The sequence below is a fragment of the Chrysemys picta genome, chromosome 3 (genome assembly GCF_011386835.1).
Source record: "Chrysemys picta bellii isolate R12L10 chromosome 3, ASM1138683v2, whole genome shotgun sequence".
Taxonomy (NCBI): Eukaryota; Metazoa; Chordata; order Testudines; family Emydidae; genus Chrysemys; species Chrysemys picta.
Genome location: NC_088793.1, coordinates 57,849,332 through 57,867,069, shown reverse-complemented (window position 1 = coordinate 57,867,069; position 17,738 = coordinate 57,849,332). Strand labels below are relative to the sequence as shown.

Genomic DNA, 17,738 nt, shown 5'->3' with positions numbered 1-17,738 from the left:
TGGGTTTAGGACAAGTCTAATATTTAAAAACCGCAGTGAATAAGTATAATATTAAAAAACTGAACTGTTAATCATTTACTGTTAGGAATCACCGTTACTGAGTAAAATAATGACTCACTCATTTTGCACAAGTTATTTATTGACTAATTTTATTAGACCAAATTAATTATATAGTTTTCCCAGTGTGGAAAAAAACGCCAGGTTTGTGAGCTTTTAAAAAGTTGAAAAGAAGAAAAATTGGGAAGTGGGGGAGGTTACGAGACTAGTAAAGAAGCACGTTTGACGTACCTATAGGAAGAGGATATTATTAAACGGCAGACTTTTCAGCTGCTAGTGAGTACAGAGGTGGCCTTTGGGTCTGCAAAAAACCCATGCTCATAGGCACACTTAATTTTGTAGATTTAGAAACAAAGAATCCTAGCTTTTCCTTCCCCCCGCTTAAAAAATGAGACTTTTTGTCTTTTTCTTGCAGAGACCCTTGAAATTGTAAACTGATATAAACTGAGCATGAGGTTTGACAGTTTGTCACATTCTAAAGATTACAGGTTGCTTACATTTCCCTCCCCTAACAATTACTCAGGGTTCACTATTGGAATGTATAAAGACCTGGACCGTGAGTCCCTCAATTTCTGGAAGGATCACAAGTTACTAGTAGTTTACAGCAGCTGGATATAGTGACACACAGGATGTCATTAACGCCACTGCAAATTCTTCTAATACATATTTAGGATAGTATTTTTTTCCTATATTCATCCCAACAGTGTATATAGTTGAATCTGCTTTTCTGTTGCCCAGTCAGTGTTACCAATAGGAAGGAGAGGCTGCTCAATAGCACAGCTGGCAGAGTGGTCTAATTTCAGACAAGGCATAAGGTGAGAACAAGGGTATCCGGCATTTTAATCCCGACTTTAACAAACTCCCTCTGTGGCTTTGGTCTGAGCTTTTCCACATGAGGGCTTTCCTAGATTAGGAAATTTGCAGAAGTGTAACGTACTAATACGAATGTCCTTAATCTAGACAATCCTTTATGTTCCCTATGTACAAAAAGGAGATGAACAGGAATCATAGAATATTAGCGTTAGCAGAGACCTCAGGAGGTCATCTAGTCCAAGCCCCTGCTCAAAGCAGGACCAACACCAATTAAATCATCCCAGCCAGGGCTTTGTCAAGCCAGGCCTTAAAAACCTCTAAGGATGGAGATTCTACCACCTCTCTAGGTAACCCATTCTAGTGCTTCACCACCCTCCTAGGACGAGGATTGCAACAAAGAGTTAGCATTTGTGAAGTGTTTTAGATTAGATAAAACTCACCATTGTGTTCTAACAACCCTCCAGTGGCTGGGGTGTCCTGCAGACTACAAATTCCCAGTTTATTTAGACAAGTTATCCCTTGAGAAAGTATGTATAGAAATGCTTACATTGAGTACAGACCCCAGACTGTGGGCTGTAGTTAGAGGAGACCTAAAGATCTCCACCCCACTAAAGAATAGCGTTCATATCAGACCAACATTTGTAAAATAGGTCATAAACTTAAATATAAACCTAATTTTATTTGCAGTTGCATTTATAAAAATTTAGTTAGTACTGAATTAAAAGAAAGATCATAACCTAAATTAATATTGAAAATGAAATTATGAACAGCAAGGATTCAAATAAAAATCTAATGACAGAAGAAAAAGGGCTTCCACAACTGAGTATATTTTCATTCAATGAAATATAAATTAGAGCTAGGAATATTAATCACAATTAACCTTAACATTTCAGGAAAGGTGCATAAATTATTACAAAAAATTATAAGCACCTGGATTTTTTTCAACTGCTGTAAGGAACACTATGATCTGTGTCATGGGTCACTGCAGCTGAGAGAAGAAATGCACTTGACATGTTGCTTGTCTTATAACCTTGATTTTTTTTAAAAAGCAAGGACTGCTTTTCTCAACATATACCAACTGTTTTGAAAATAAAGCTACATTAAAATTGCACTAAATGTGCAAAATTTTCATTGCCTCAAATTAGGCTGATTATCAGGGATCTGAAAACAGCATTCTGAAATGCATTAATGCATGACAGAGCTAGTCTCAAATGCAAGCCTACCATGTGTTCATCAAAACCAAAGCACTGTCTTGCATTCATTAGTAAGAACTAGACAGATGGAATTTAAATAATATTCCCCTTTGCTTAGAAACATATTGATTGTTACAAAAATTAATCTCATTACTTTAAAAATACAGTAAGAATATTTGAGTAGATTTTTTGTTTTGTTTTGTCAAATGTTGTAATTATAGGACTGTGTTTGCTTTATTAGAGCTTTTATTACACACATAAACTGGCCAGAAAAGGAACTGGCAGTAAAAAGAGTTTACAAGAAAAACCAGCACAAATGATAAACCCTAAATCAGGAATTTATGTGTTTTCAATTTCTCTTGGGAATACTGTACTACATGATCAAACTTTCCCACTAATTACAAAAAAAAAAAAATCAGTGGCATTTTACCGAGGAATAGAGTTAACATTTATATGTAGATGTACTGTTGTGAACTTATGCTTTTTTGTTTTGTTTTGCAAGACGCAATATTTGGTGTTTTACTTAAATCGCCAATTCCAGGAGACATTTGATTATGTAAGAATCTTAGCTTTCATTTACAAATTAATTTCTAGTTCTCATGGTTGCAGAGAAAAGCTCAAAAATGTAACCCAAGTACAAAACCATGCCCAAATTTATTATTTTTAAATCTCATGATTTTTGAATATTTGTGGTTCGCGATATTGTGTGCGCTTTTTCTCACATTCTATTACAAGCAATAAATCCCTGCTCTTCATGCACTGCATTAAATCTCTTAAAAGTTGTTTCAAACAAATTTTGGCAGTGCTCTTTTCCTTAAATAACATTTTTCACTAAATGAACAAAAATGTTGATTGACCATTTAGTGAAAAAATATTTACAAGATTGTGGGAAAAGCTGACAAAGAAACTTAAACATTAAAGGTAAAGAAGTATTTGCAGAAAACACTGAACAGTTAATGCTGAAATGTCCTGCAGCTTTTGAAGGATTTATACATTTTTCAAAACGAAGATGATAAACCCTTTTAAATATCAAACAATACAAAGGAAAATAATTTGATGAAAATGAGATTTTATAGGAACAGAGGAAAGCACATCAATTAGGTCTTTTCTACTTAAAAGAAATTTGTTTTACAAGCATTCTAAGGGATTAGAACTTTTTTGAACACTTCACATATATGGAAAAAGCAACAGAGGGTCCTGTGGCACCTTTGAGACTAACAGAAGTACTGGGAGCATAAGCTTTCGTGGGTAAGAACCTCACTTCTTCAGATGCAAGTCTATATACCTATCTCATAGAGCTGGAAGGGACCCCGAAAGGTAAAGTCCAGCCCCCTGCCTTCACTAGCACGACCAAGTACTAATTTTGGCCACAGATACCTAAGTGGCCCCCTTAAAGATTGAACTCATAAGCCTGGGTTTAGCAGGCCAATGCTCAAACCACTGAGCTATCAGCCACAAGCAGGAATGATGCAACTGGTTTATGTGCATTCAATGTGGAGTAGAATATACTTAGCTCTACCAACACATTTGGTCAAAGCAATTTCAGCCTGTACCCGTTCAGTGTCACAGCATGGATGCAAACCAGCTGAAACAGTTCAATTTATCTTTCCACTTCTGTCCACAGTGAACTAGTGGCCTACCAAAATCTCTCAGAATCTGCTATTTCTAGGCATTGTGCCAGGCACTGTGGTTTTATAGATTTTTTTTTTTAAAATAGATTTTGTGAAAGATTTGTCCCTAGAAAAGGTTTGGAAGGTGCAACCAATGAATGTTAGACAAATGGACTTCAGTGGATCTGTACCAATTTACACCAGTTGAAAAGGACCATAGAAATTTCTCACATTTAAGTGTGGGGTTTTGTTTGTTTGTATAAATCAGGTAAAATGCTTAAACTTCAATTAGTTGCATCTTCCAAACAAGCAGAAGTTATCTTACCGAAATTATATATTTTGCAGTAATTCCACAACAAGGTGCAATCAGGAAATCCTTTGGTATAGAGTTTACTCTGTTCCTGCTGCCTTAGGGACACGACATCCAACTTTTCCCAGGACGCTATTGGAACTGGAGGTAAGGAGTAAAAGTAAGGTCGGGCTCCCAAGTGAGGTTAGATAAGAATTCATAATTCAGACTGGCTCTTCTTCAGAAAATGTCAAGAAAGGTAATAGAACTGTGAAAGAGAATACAGGAACTGGGGACAATTTCAAAGAATAGAGAAGGCATACTTTCCCAATGCTCACCTGCATGGGAAATTTGTGAAGACTTGATTCTGTGGCTGTTTGGACTGGCAAAAAGATATAGATCTGGAGTTCCCAACAGCTGATACAGTTTGAGCTATTTCTGTCCAAGTGTGCAGACTTTTGAGCTATATCTTTTGTTCCGCAGACCTTTTACTCTGTATAGTGCATCAGCTACTACCAAAATATTCCTATTCAAATCAATCTAAATAAATTTTGCCAGTAATATTTCAGGAGGCACTATCGAATGCTTTACGAAAATCCAAATGTATTAGATTTACTGCATACTTCTCATGTGCTAATTCTGAATTTCTACTAACAGACAGTTGGCAGCCTGGAAAAATTTATTCTATGGAAACCTATGGTGTTTACTGCTCACTGTTTCATTATCCTCCAAATGTGAGAGTGGATCACGTTACTTCTGAATATCAGTACTACATTTGCTTTTCTAAAAATTTTTGTTACTTTCCCACTTTACCAAGTGGTTGGAGAAATCCAGTACATTATATTTATACAAATATACATTTGTTGTACAGTTAGTATATTAATCAAATCACTTAATACTCTATCTTGAAATTTGTTTTGAAAAATTCCAGTATGTTTTCTTTCATTTAAGGAAAATCTAGTCACATTCAAAATGAAATGCCTTAGCAGTGGAGTGGGTTTATTTAAGTGACATGAAAACCACACAGTAAGCTTCCATAGTAAGATCATATACAAATGTATTAGTTTACAGAAAGTGGGTTACCCAGATATGCTGGGCAACAATTATTTTTGTTCTTGATATTTTAAGCTATTACACGTTTATAAGTCTTTGGAAAATATACTTCAGACCTAATGACTCCATTCTGTTTATATGCTAATCAGTTAGTTTATGGACAGATTTTTCCCAACTTGCCAAAAATCAGTAAATATTGTGAAGTGTTATATTACTGTTGTAACCTGTATCAGAATGAATTAACTTTCTATTCACTGAAAGCACCACTCAGGCCTCTCTTCACAGCTGTGATATGCAACAGTTCTTCACCCAAGTTTACTAACATCTTTTCAATGTAATCTTTATGACAAATAGTTTTCTAACCAAAGTTTTCCACAATTTCATCTAAACAATGCTGTTTGTAATGGACAATATTCACGACATGACTGGAATTAAATTTTCCCACTCAAGATCCTTTTTATCCTTCAAATTTACATAAGGCACTATGTTGATCACTTATTTCCATTTTCCGGCCATTATACTTCCTAAGCAGCAAGTTAAATAAGTGGAAAAACACTTAGGTCCTTAGGCCCAGATTTTTAAAGGTATTTTGGCATTTTTCCACTTAGTGTTGCAACACTGACTGACTTAAGAGCCTAACTGTAATGTGCAAAAGTGACTTAGGCACTTATGAGTGACCCTAATTTCGGATGGGTTTCTAAGTCACTTCTGATAACAAGACTTAGGTATTTGGAACACCTCAAAATCTGGGTGTTAGCCTTTTGTTTTCAGTGCAGCTTTCATAGAATCATAGAAAAGTAGGACTGGAAGGAAACTCAAGAGGGGGAAGCCATTTATGACAATTTTACACCAAAATCAGAGAGAGAGACCTGATTGGTACATAAGTTCCATTCTTGAATAGTCCTGCTTATGTGGATCTCACACTTGATTTAGCTTTATGACGAGAACTGTCTTGAGAAATGCTAAACACAAATACTCTATGTATGGTATGCACAGAAAGGTATGATAAGAAGGGAAAGCCACAGTATATAGGATACATAAGTATTTCATGAACAATGAAGATGCTACATTTAGTTTATAGCAGGGATTGGCAACCTTTGGCCTGCGGCCTGTCTGGGTAAGCACACAGGCAGGCCGGGCCGGTTTGTTTACCTGCTGCATCCGTGGGTTTGGCCAATCGCGGCTCCCACGGGCCACAGTTTGCCGCTCCAGGCCAACGGGTGCTGCGGGAAGCAGCACGGGCCAAGGGATGTGCTGACTGCTGCTTCCCACAGGCCCCATTGGCCTGAAGCGGCGAGCCACGGCCACTGGGAGCCGCGATTGGCCGAACCTGCGGACACGCCAGGTAAACAACTGGACCGGCCTGCCTGGGTGCTTACCCTGGCAGGCTGTGTGCCAAAGGTTGCCTATCTCTGGTTTATAGGTACAGCATGACAATAAGCCCCCATGTTTTGTAGCAGAGCAATACAGCTTGACAAGCTGGCTTGTCCATCATAAGAACGGCAGTACTGGGTCAGACCAAATGTCCATCCAGCCCAGTATCCTGTCTACCGACAGTGACCAATGCCAGGTGCCCCAGAGGGAGTGAACCTAACCAGTAATGATCAGGTGATCTCTCTCCTGCCATCCACCTCCACCCTCTGACAAACAGAGGCTAGGGACACCATTCCTTACCCATCCCGGCTAATAGCCATTAATGGACTTAACCTCCATGAATTTATCTAGTTCTCTTTTAAACCCTTTTATAGTACTAGCCTTCACAATCTCCTCAGGCAAGGAGTTCCACAGGTTGACTGTGCGCTGTGTGAAGAAGAACTTCCTTTTATTTATTTTAAACCTGCTGCCCATTAATTTCATTTGGTGGCCCCTAGTTCTTATATTATGGGAACAAGTAAATAACTTTTCCTTATTCACTTTCTCCACACCACTCATGATTTTATATAGCTCTATCATATCCCCCCCCTTAGTCTCCTCTTTTCCAAGCTGAAAAGTCCTAGCCTCTTTAATCTCTCCTCATATGGGACCCATTCCAAACCCCTAATCATTTTAGTTGCCCTTTTCTGAACTTTTTCTAATGCCAGTATATCTTTTTTGAGATGAGGAGACCACATCTGTATGCAGTATTCAAGATGTGGGCGTACCATGGATTTATATAAGGGCAATAAGATATTCTCCGTCTTATTCTCTATCCCTTTTTTAGTGATTCCTAACATCCTGTTTGCTTTTTGACTGCCACTGCACACTGCGTGGACGTCTTCAGAGAACTATCCACAATGACTCCAAGGTCTCTTTCTTGATTAGTTGTAGCTAAATTAGCCCCCGTCATACTGTATGTATAGTTGGGTTATTTTTTCCAATGTGCATTACTTTGCATTTATCCACATTAAATTTCATTTGCCATTTTGTTGCCCAATCACTTAGTTTTGTGAGATATTTTGAAGTTCTTCACAGTCTGCTTTGGTCTTAACTATCTTGAGCAGTTTAGTATCGTCTGCAAACTTTGCCACCTCACTGTTCACCCCTTTCTCCAGATCATTTATGAGTAAGCTGAATAGGATTGGTCCTAGGACTGAGCCTTGGGGAACACCACTAGTTACCCCTCTCCATTCTGAAAATTTACCATTTATTCCTACCCTTTGTTCCCTGTCTTTTAACCAGTTCTCAATCCATGAAAGGATCTTCTCTCTGATCCCATGACAACTAAATTTACGTAACAGCCTTTGGTGAGGGACCTTGTCACAGGCTTTCTGGAAATCTAAGTACACTATGTCCACTGCATCCCCCTTGCCCACATGTTTGTTGACCCCTTCAAGAACTCTAATAGATTGGTAAGACATGATTTCCCTTTACAGAAACTATGTTGAGTTTTGCCCAACAAGTTATGTTCTTCTAGGTGCCTGACAATTTTATTCTTTACTATTGTTTCAACTAATTTGCCCGGTACTGACGTTAGACTTACCAGTCTGTAATTGCCGGGATCACCTCTAGAGCCCTTTTAAAATATTGGCATTACAGTAGCTATCTTCCAGTCATTTGGTACAGAAGCCGATTTAAAGGACAGGTTACAAACCATAGTTAACAGTTCGGCAATTTCTCTTTTGAGTTCTTTCAGAACTCTTGGGTGAATGTCATCTGGTCCCGGTGACTTGTTACTGTAAAGTTTATCAATTAATTCCAAAACCTCCTCTAGTGACACTTCAATCTGTGACAATTCCTCAGATTTGTCACCTACAAAGGATGGCTCAGGTTTGGGAATCTCCCTAACATCCTCAGCCGTGAAGACTGAAGCAAAGAATTTATTTAGTTTCTCTGCACTGACTTTATCATCTTTAAGTGCTCCTTTTGTATCTCGATCGTCCAGGGGCCCCACTGGTTCTTTAGCGGGCTTAGGGTTTTGAGTTTTTAGCTAGCTGTTCTTCAAACTCCTTTTTGGCATTTCTCATTACATTTTTACACTTAATTTGGCAGTGTTTATGCTCCTTTCTATTTACCTAACTAGGATAGGACTTCCACTTTTTAAAAGATGCCTTTTTATCTCTCACTGCTTCTTTTACATGGTTGTTAAGCCACGGTGGCTCTTTTTTAGTTCTTTTACTGTGTTTTTTATTTTGGGGTATACATTCAAGTTGGGCCTCTATTATGGTGTCTTTGAAAAGTGTCCATGCAGCTTGCAGGGATTTCACTATAGTCACTGTACCGTTTAATTTCTGTTTAAGTAACCTCCTCATTTTTGCATAGTTCCCCTTTCTGAAATTAAATGCCACAGTGTTGGCTGTTGAGGTGTTCTTCCCACTACAGAAATGATTGTGTCCCATTGATTGTCCCCACTCCACCAGGTTTCCGTGATGCCTATTATGTCAATATCCTCCTTTAACGTGAGGCACTCTAGTTCACTCATTATTTAGACTTCTAGCATTTGTGTACAAGCACTTTAAAAACTTGTCACTGTTTGTCTGCCCTTTTCTAATGTGTCAGATTCTTTTTTATGTGAATGTTTCTTGTCTGATCTGGCCCATACTTTATCCTCTTCCATCCTCTCCTCCTGACTAGAACCTAGAGAATCTCTATCAATAGACTCTCATCTAAGAGAAGTCTCTGTCCGATCCACGTGCTCCACTGCAGCAATCTGCTTTCACCCATCTCTTAGTTTAAAAACTGCTCTGCAACCTTTTTAATGTTAAGTGCCAGCAGTCTGGATCCACTTTGGTTTAGGTGGAGCCCATCCTTCCTGTATATGCTCCCCCTATCCCAAAAGTTTCCCCAGTCCCCTCCGCTCTACACCATCGTCTCAGCCACGCATTGAGACTCTGAAGCTCTGCCTGCCTACCTGGCCCTGCGCGTGGAACTGGAAGCATTTCTGAGAATGCTACCATAGATGTCCTGGATTTCAGTCTCTTTCCTAGCAGCAAAAATTTGGCCTCCAGGACATCTCTCCTACCCTTCCCTATGTTATTGGTACCTACATGTACCACGACCACCGGCTCCACCCCAGCACTACACATAAGGCCATCTAGATGCCTCAAGAAATCTGCAACCTTCGCACCAGGCAGGCAAGTCACCATACGGTTCTCCCAGTCATCACAAACCCAGCTATCTATGTTTCTAATGATCAAATCTCCCATTACTAACACCTGCCTTTTCCTAATGACTGGAATTCCCTCCCCTGGAGAAGTAACTCAGTGCAGGAGGATACCCCAACATCATCTGGAAGGAGAGTCCCAACTATGGGAAGGTTTCCCTCTGCTCCCGTTGACTGCTCTCCTTCCCTGAGCCTTTCATCCTCCTTCACAGCGCAGGGGCTGTCTGACCAGAGGTGGGACAAATCTACAGTGTCCCGGAAAGCCTCATCAACATGCCTCCCTTAGCTCCTCCAGTTCCACCGCCCTGGCCTCCAAAGCCCGGACTCAGTCTCTGAGGGCCAGGAGCTCCTTGCAACGAATGTACACATACGTCAACAGCAAACAGGACAGGTAATCATACATGCTGCACTCGGCGCAATAAACTGGCTAGCCCCCAATCTGCTGGTGTGCTTCTGCCTGCATTCTCTCCTACAGCTACCTAGGTTAATGAAATATTTGATTATAGTTTAGGTTAAAGGTTTAAAGAATGGCAAGTGTACCTCACCCGCTGCACTAAAATGCTTTTTGATTTCTAACATTATTAGTCTGGTTAATAACCTTTGTGGCAAATATTAAGGATTTTCTATGTCTTGACTAGTGCTAGATTGTGAACTTACTCTGTGAGAGTTCCTCAAGGAAACACACAGAGCTGGAAGCAGTAGTCACAAACTTTAGCAGTAGTCTTTATTGAGATAGTAAAATGAGCCTAATGTAGTCTCCTCCTTCCTAAAGCTGGACATAAGTTTGAAATACAGTATTTTCAGATCAAGTATATGCATCTGGAAGAAGTTTTAGCAGTTATCACAACTCAAAGGCTGGTTTGCATTTGGGCTCAATCAGCCTTTCAGAAAAGGGATACAGGACTATTTTGGTGGGCAGGAATTCTGCTTTTGGATATCAAATACCAAGCAGAGTAATTGCCAGTATTATGAATAATAATTGTAATATCTTTCAGTTTTTTTAGTACTATATTGACTGCAGTATTTTCTATATTTGTCATATGCATACTGCTAATAATGGCAGTTTTGAACATAGGTCACAAGCACAGAGAAATCTCGCTCTACGCAAACTCACATCTGCAACTAGCACCTAGGTGTTTTGTCAACTCAAAATGACAATATTTGGAAACAAATCCATATACCCCCAAATTTTGTCCTCAATTTCTTGCTTTAATCTGTGTCAATAACTTCATTGTCCATCCTCTCTCTTATTTCATTCCCACTAATTCAGATCATCTCTAAATCCTGCCAGTTCTTCTCTCTGAAATCCAGTCTTTTTTCTCTAGCTCTCCTGCTCTTATCACTTGTTAATTTAAACTGTACACTGCTTAAACACCAATGGTACAATAAAAATAAAGTCTCATGTGGTGACACAACACTGAAGTACTTCAATACATAAGAGTTGTGCATACATCACCAAAAGAAGTACGTGTTTCCTCTTTGAAGTACTTAATACATAAAATCACATTTATATTTCTTATCTGGACCCATTTGTAAATTTTATAAAATACTTTTTAATACAAATCAAGTTCTCACTTTTGTGTATTTACCATTAAAACTTTTGTGACAAATCCTTTATCAAAATGAAAAGTATATATATATACACATATATATATATATATATATACACACACACACATATACACACACACACATATACACACACACACATATACACACACACACATATACACACACACACACACACCCCTACCCCTACTACATTATTATATTATTATTTTTCAGTTAGATGCCAACTATGCTAAATTTTCACTTGGTCACAGTAAAATTGGTTGTTTTGGATTTACCAGATGCACATTTGTGTTCCTGCGTATTCGGCAGCAAGTACAATGCTATCAACCTTTATGCAGCCAGTCATTCAGCTTTAAAGTTTTGTCCTAATAAACCAGAAGACATAAAATTCATGTCCTAACAAATTTAGAAAGCAGTCAGCTGTGAGTGGATAAAAATTAGACTATCTATAATTTATTTAAAAAAAATGTATAAAAACAAGACTATAGACCTACTTAGATAAAATAATTTTATAAAATGTAATTCATGCTGAGCAGATGTCTCATTCAAATTATTAAAGTCTTCATTAGTGGGAGCTTTACCAGCCAATCTGCTTGTAATTCATAAAACTACTCAAGATAATTTAATCAAAAATCATTTACTTTCCAACTCCTGCATTTTTGTTCCATTTCCCTGCCATTTTAAATATATGATAGCATAGCTGAAAGCCCAACACTTTTCAGTCTATCAATTTTGGTAAGGAAATTAAATAACCATGTTCAATATATACTGTTCAAAATACAGTTCCACATTATAACTGAACTAGGCAAATAATCCAATTCTACATTAATAAGATCAGACGAATACCATTCTAAAACATTTAAGCACAAATTCATGGAGAATGGATGGAAAAATTTCCATTATCTTAATTATAAAAACAAAACAATTTATACATCTTTAATTGCAACACTAATTCACACTTGGCGTTGCAGCTAGCAAGGGATGTTAAGAGTAACAAGAAAGGTTTCTACAGGTATGTTAGCAACAAGAAGGTGGTCAGGGAAAGTGTGGGAACCTTACTGAATGGGGGAGGCAACCTAGTGTCAGAGGATGTGGAAAAAGCTAATGTACTCAATGCTTTTTTTGCCTCTATCTTCAAGAGCACGGTCAGCTCCCAGCCTACTGCACTGGGCAGCACAGCATGGGGAGGAGGTGACCAGCCCTCTGTGGAGAAAGAAGTGGTTCAGGACTATTTAGAAAAGCTGGATGAGCACAAGTCCATGGGGCTGGATGCTCTGCATCTGAGGGTGCTAAAGGAGTTGGCGGATGTGATTGCAGAGCCATTGGCCATTATCTTTGAAAACTCATGGCGATCAGGCAAGGTCCCGGATGACTGGTAAAAGGATAATGTAGTGCCCATCTTTAAAAAAGGGAAGGAGGATGATCCAGAGAACTACAGGCCAGTCAGCCTCACCTCAGTCCCTGGAAAAACCATGGAGCAGGTCCTCAAGGAATCAATTTGGAAGTACTTCGAGGACAGGATCAGGAACAGTCAGCATGGAGTCACCAAGGGCAAGTCATGCCTGACTAACCTAACTGCCTTCTATGATGAGATAACTGGCTCTGTGGATGAAGTGAAAGCAATGGACGTGTTATTCCTTGACTTTAGCAAAGCTTTTCATACCGTCTCCCACAGTATTCTTGCCAGCAAGTTAAAGAAGTATGAGCTGGATGAATGGACTATAAGGTGGATAGAAACCTGGCTTGATGGTCGGGCTCAATGGGTAGTGATCAGTGGCTCCATGTCTAGTTGGCAGCCGGTATCAAGCAGAGTGCTCCAAGGGTTGGTCCTGGGGGCGATTTTGTTCAATATCTTCATTAATAATCTGGAGGATGGCGTGGACTGCACCCTCAGCAAGTCCGCAGATGACACTAACCTGGGAAGAGTGGTAGATACGCTAGAGGGTAGGGATAGGATACAAAGGGACCTAGACAAAATAGAGGATTGGGCCAAAAGAAATCTGATGAGCTTCAACAAGGACAAGTGCAGAGTCCTGCACTTAGGAAGGAAGAATCCCATGCACCGCTACACGCTTTGGCCACCATTCCAGAGGACATCCTTCCATGCTGATGATGCTCGTTAAAAAAATAATACATTAATTAAATTTTCAACTAAACTCCTTGGGGAAGAATTGTATGTTTCCTACTGTTTTACCCGCATTCTGCCATATATTTCATGTTACAACAGTCTCAGATATCTTACTATAGAACCCAAACCACCAAAAAAGAAAATCAACCTTCTGCTGGTGGCATCTGACTGACTCAGATGATGAAAATGAACATGCGTCCATCTGCATTGCTTTGGACAGTTATTGAGCAGAACCCATCATCAGCATGGATGCATGTCCTCTGGAATGGTGGTTGAAGCATGAAGGGACATATGCATCGTTAATGCATCTGGCACAAATATCTTGCAACACTGGCTACAACAGTACCATGCAAATGCCTGTTCTTTCAGGTGATATTGTGAACAAGAAGCAGGCAGCATTATCTCCTGCAAATGTAAACAAACTGGATAATATTAGTCTGATCCACTATGGCTGTTCCTACATTCTTATTTGACTAAAAAAAAACCTGACTGTGGAGAACACATTTCCTTCACTTTCTCTTTCCTCATTTTCTCAGTTTCAAATCTTAAAGATGAAAAAATGCTAGTGGATAAATCTCACTTTAAAAACCAATTTTATATATATCAGGCCTGCTTTCTTCACATTTCTGCTTCATTCCATGCCCTAATCTGACTCTCCAAGAAAACTTACATACTACTACTATTATAATGGTATAAAAACGTTATATCAAAGCAATTTACCAAGAAAGTATTTTCAACCTACTTAAAGTAATTTCCAGTTTACTCACTAGAGCCTGTAATGCTTCCAAGCTTACAGAACAAAGTCTTAGTTTTGCACTCATTACGTAGGAATTGTAAGCTTTGTGCCTAAAGTAATTGGATTCCTTCCCTTTTTATTGCCTTGCTCGCAATAAAGCTCTAAATGATTGCATAAACATTTGAGAATTCCCATAAGGAGAGAAAGTAATGTTAGCAATTTACTATAAGCTTGCAATAGTCCTGCAGATATGATTTTCCTGGCAGTTCTTATCCTTATGATACTAGTTACTTTAAGCATGTATTAGAAACCATTACAACTGCCGCTGGTTCCGAAGTTTTCAGATATTTTTAAAAATGACATTTAATAGCCCTTACATCTGATATCAAAATAGATAAGCCAAACCTTATTTCCTTGCATATTACTACTTTTTTGTCTTAAACATTTTTTGAGAATTGAAATTAAGAACAATGCTAAAGATTAAAATTTGTTGCTCAGCTTTACTACATAGTTAACATTAAAAAAACACAAAAGCACTTTTAAAAAATTGTGCCTTCTACATATTTTGTTTAAAAACATTATAGTGAATTAAATTGCTTTCAATTCACTATAGTCATCTTTTTCTATACTTCAGTACCAGACTGATAATCTACATGTTTTTTTGTGACTACGCTAGTGAAAAATGCAGATCCAACTGCAGAGATCAATGGTACAAGATGGTCATGAAAAATGTGCCTTTCAGCAATTTCTTTTATAGACTTCCATCTTTTGAAAATTGAACCTGAGCAATTAACTAAACAGTAGCTTGTATTTCTATTCAAGAATACGAGAGTAATACATAGAAGCCTGTCAACAAAATGTTGCAACTACCAACTGACCTAGAGTGGCACATCCAGCAAACTGACTACTCTGAGACGAAAATTTTTATAAACCCCAGAATCTGAAAGAGTAATAAATCTAGCCAATATTGATTATTTCTCTGAACCACTGTCAGACTTATTGATTAGCTGATGTAGATATGGTAGTTTATTGTACTTACAGAATGGAAGCCTAGGTAATTGAATTGCTTGTTTAAGTCCCATTGTGTATTCATGCAGGGCAGTCACCTAAATGCATAACTATTGCGGCAAAGCATATAAACTAATTTTGTATTATTTTGAATGGGCAATCTAATTTATGCTTTTTAAAAAATTGTTACACTTGAATAAATTAGGTGAAATGAATAGATAATTTGCTTTGCAGGCAAACAATATTCTTAATGGGTTTGAGATTGTTATTTAACAATTTGATAATTTTTTATGAAACTTTATACTTTCTCCAAGGATTTAAAATTCAAATACATTTTAACTCAAATTCATTAAGATGTAACAGTTGCACACTGTAATGCACGTTTCCCATTACTTTGCTTTGACCTGAATCTAGACTAATTGATCAACCATTTATATACAGTGGTTTAGGCGTGTCCCTTGCTGCTGCAGTGGAGAATGCTCAGTGGCCAAATGAAGACATTGTAATTTGAGCTGGATGACAGACAGCATTGAAAGTTTGAGAGAATGACCTTCTAACTGGCTACTGGCACAATATCATATATACGTAGTCTAGGTAAGGCGACTGTCAGCCATACAGGAATACTTTAAAAAATATTTGTCGGGGTTTAACTGTAAATTTTCAAATAAAGAATCAGGAGGAGAGATAGAAAATCAGTTTTTGGAGGATTTAAACAGATCCCTTAACTTTAGGTTTTTTAAAGTATCTCCCAATATCTCAAATAACTTTCCAATCTTGGTTCACAAAAACCTCTCCTCATTCAAATTTCTCCTAAAAAACTCACTTCTTCCACAATGCCCACAAGTTGCAATAAAACAAATATTTTCTCCTTTGGATTGCCTGTATTCCCCATGTGTCTTTCAGGTTGTAAACTCTCCAAGGTAGGGATTTTCTATCTTTATATCTGGTTTAAAGAGCAGCACATTTTTGATAAACAAATTTTTTAAACATGCTCAATTTATATGGATTGAGCAACTTTCCCTTTTAAAATTTAAGTCACATTAGCTGCCACTTTCAGTATTGAGAATCACTCCATGCAATTTCTCACCACAACTATATCACGTATGCCATTAGTGCTGCTATCCAGTCAAAAGAGTTTCTGCTTCTCCCGTGACGTTAAGAGTTTATACAAATCTACGTTAAATTATGACCTTTCAAACTAACACAGAATAAATAAGACTACAGAAAAAACTATTTCAAGATGCATCATCTAAAGACTAGTTGTCAATTGTAAATTTGCATGTCTACCTAATTTTGAGCTCCACTAACCAAGTAAGTACCACTAATATTTAGGAGATATGTATGCAAGATATGGCAGGGAGCCTGCCTTAGCCCCGCTGCACGCTGCTGCCACTATGGAGCCTCTCAAGGTAAGCAGTGCCAGGCAGGAGCCCGCACCCCGAACTCCTCCTGTCCCCTGCACCCCAACCCCCCGCCCTGAGCCCCCTCCTGTACCCAACCCCCTGCCCTGAGCCCCCTGCCACACCCCTCCCGCACCCCAGCCCCGTGCCGCACTCCTCCCGCACCCAACCCCTGCCAAGCCCCCTCCCGCACTCTGCACTCCAACCCCCTGCCCTCCCTCGTATACCCCACACCCCTCATACGCCCCAACCCATTGCCCTGAGCACCTTCCTGCACACTGCACCCCCCGCCCACACCCCGCACTCCCTCCTGCACCCCAACCCTCTGTCCCAGCCCTACATTCATGGCCCTGCATGCAATTTCCCCACCCAGATGTGGCCCTCGGGCCAAAAAGTTTGCCCACCACACCTTAGGTGATTAGGTCAAATATCCTTCCTTTCAAGCTCTCTTTCAATTTCTCCCTTCTGTCTGAAGTTGTATGCTATTACTGATACAATTTTCCTCACTTATTTCATTTATATCCCTCTTGCACATCTGTTAAACACGATTGTTTAGTTAGATTATTTTAGTATTTTTTTCTAGCATTCATATTGGAGATTTTCAGGTGCTCATGTAGTCTGAGTGAAACAATATATGTATAAACAAGTAAACACAGCCCCTAACAATTTAAATCTGCCTTTCTTCTCATCTTTTTTTTTTTTAAGCAAATTTTCTCTAGGTAAATCATGGACAACTTGAGAAATAGGATCTTGCTCCCCCTCCTTTCAAGCTTGTCAATATATTATATATGAATAGTATATATGAGATTAGGGTGGAGATTTTTTATATACTTCTCTACCCAGATATAACGCGGTCCTCGGGAGCCAAAAAATCTTACCGCGTTATAGGTGCAACAGCGTTATATTGAACTTGCTTTGGCCTCGAGCATTTCCATTATTAATAGTCAGCAAACATGCGTGCTTCCCCCCCCCCCGCATCTGACCCCCACCTACTTCCTGCCCCGACTGACCCCTCAGAACCTCCGACCCATCCAACCCCCCCCACTCCTTGTCCCCTGACTACAGCCTTCAGAGACCCTCTGCCCCTAACCACTCCTCCCAAGACCCTACCTCCTATCTAAGCCCCCCTGCTCCTTGTCCCGATTGTCCCCTCCAGAGACCCCCCCCATCCCTAATCACCCCCAGGACTCCCACGCCCTATCCAACACCCCCGTTCCCTGTCCCCTGACTGCCCCGCCCCCAGAACCTCCAAACCATCCAACCCCCCCTGCTCCCTGTCCCCTGACCACTCCCCGAGACC

The 17,738-nt window shown here is 39.2% G+C and overlaps 1 protein-coding gene across 2 annotated transcripts in view; it reads right to left on the bottom strand.

Annotated features, from left to right (window-relative positions):
- SMAP1 (small ArfGAP 1) overlaps positions 1-17,738 on the bottom strand; it is a 208,350-nt gene that overhangs the window by 55,358 nt on the left and 135,254 nt on the right. The gene's annotated exons all lie outside the window — the stretch shown is intronic.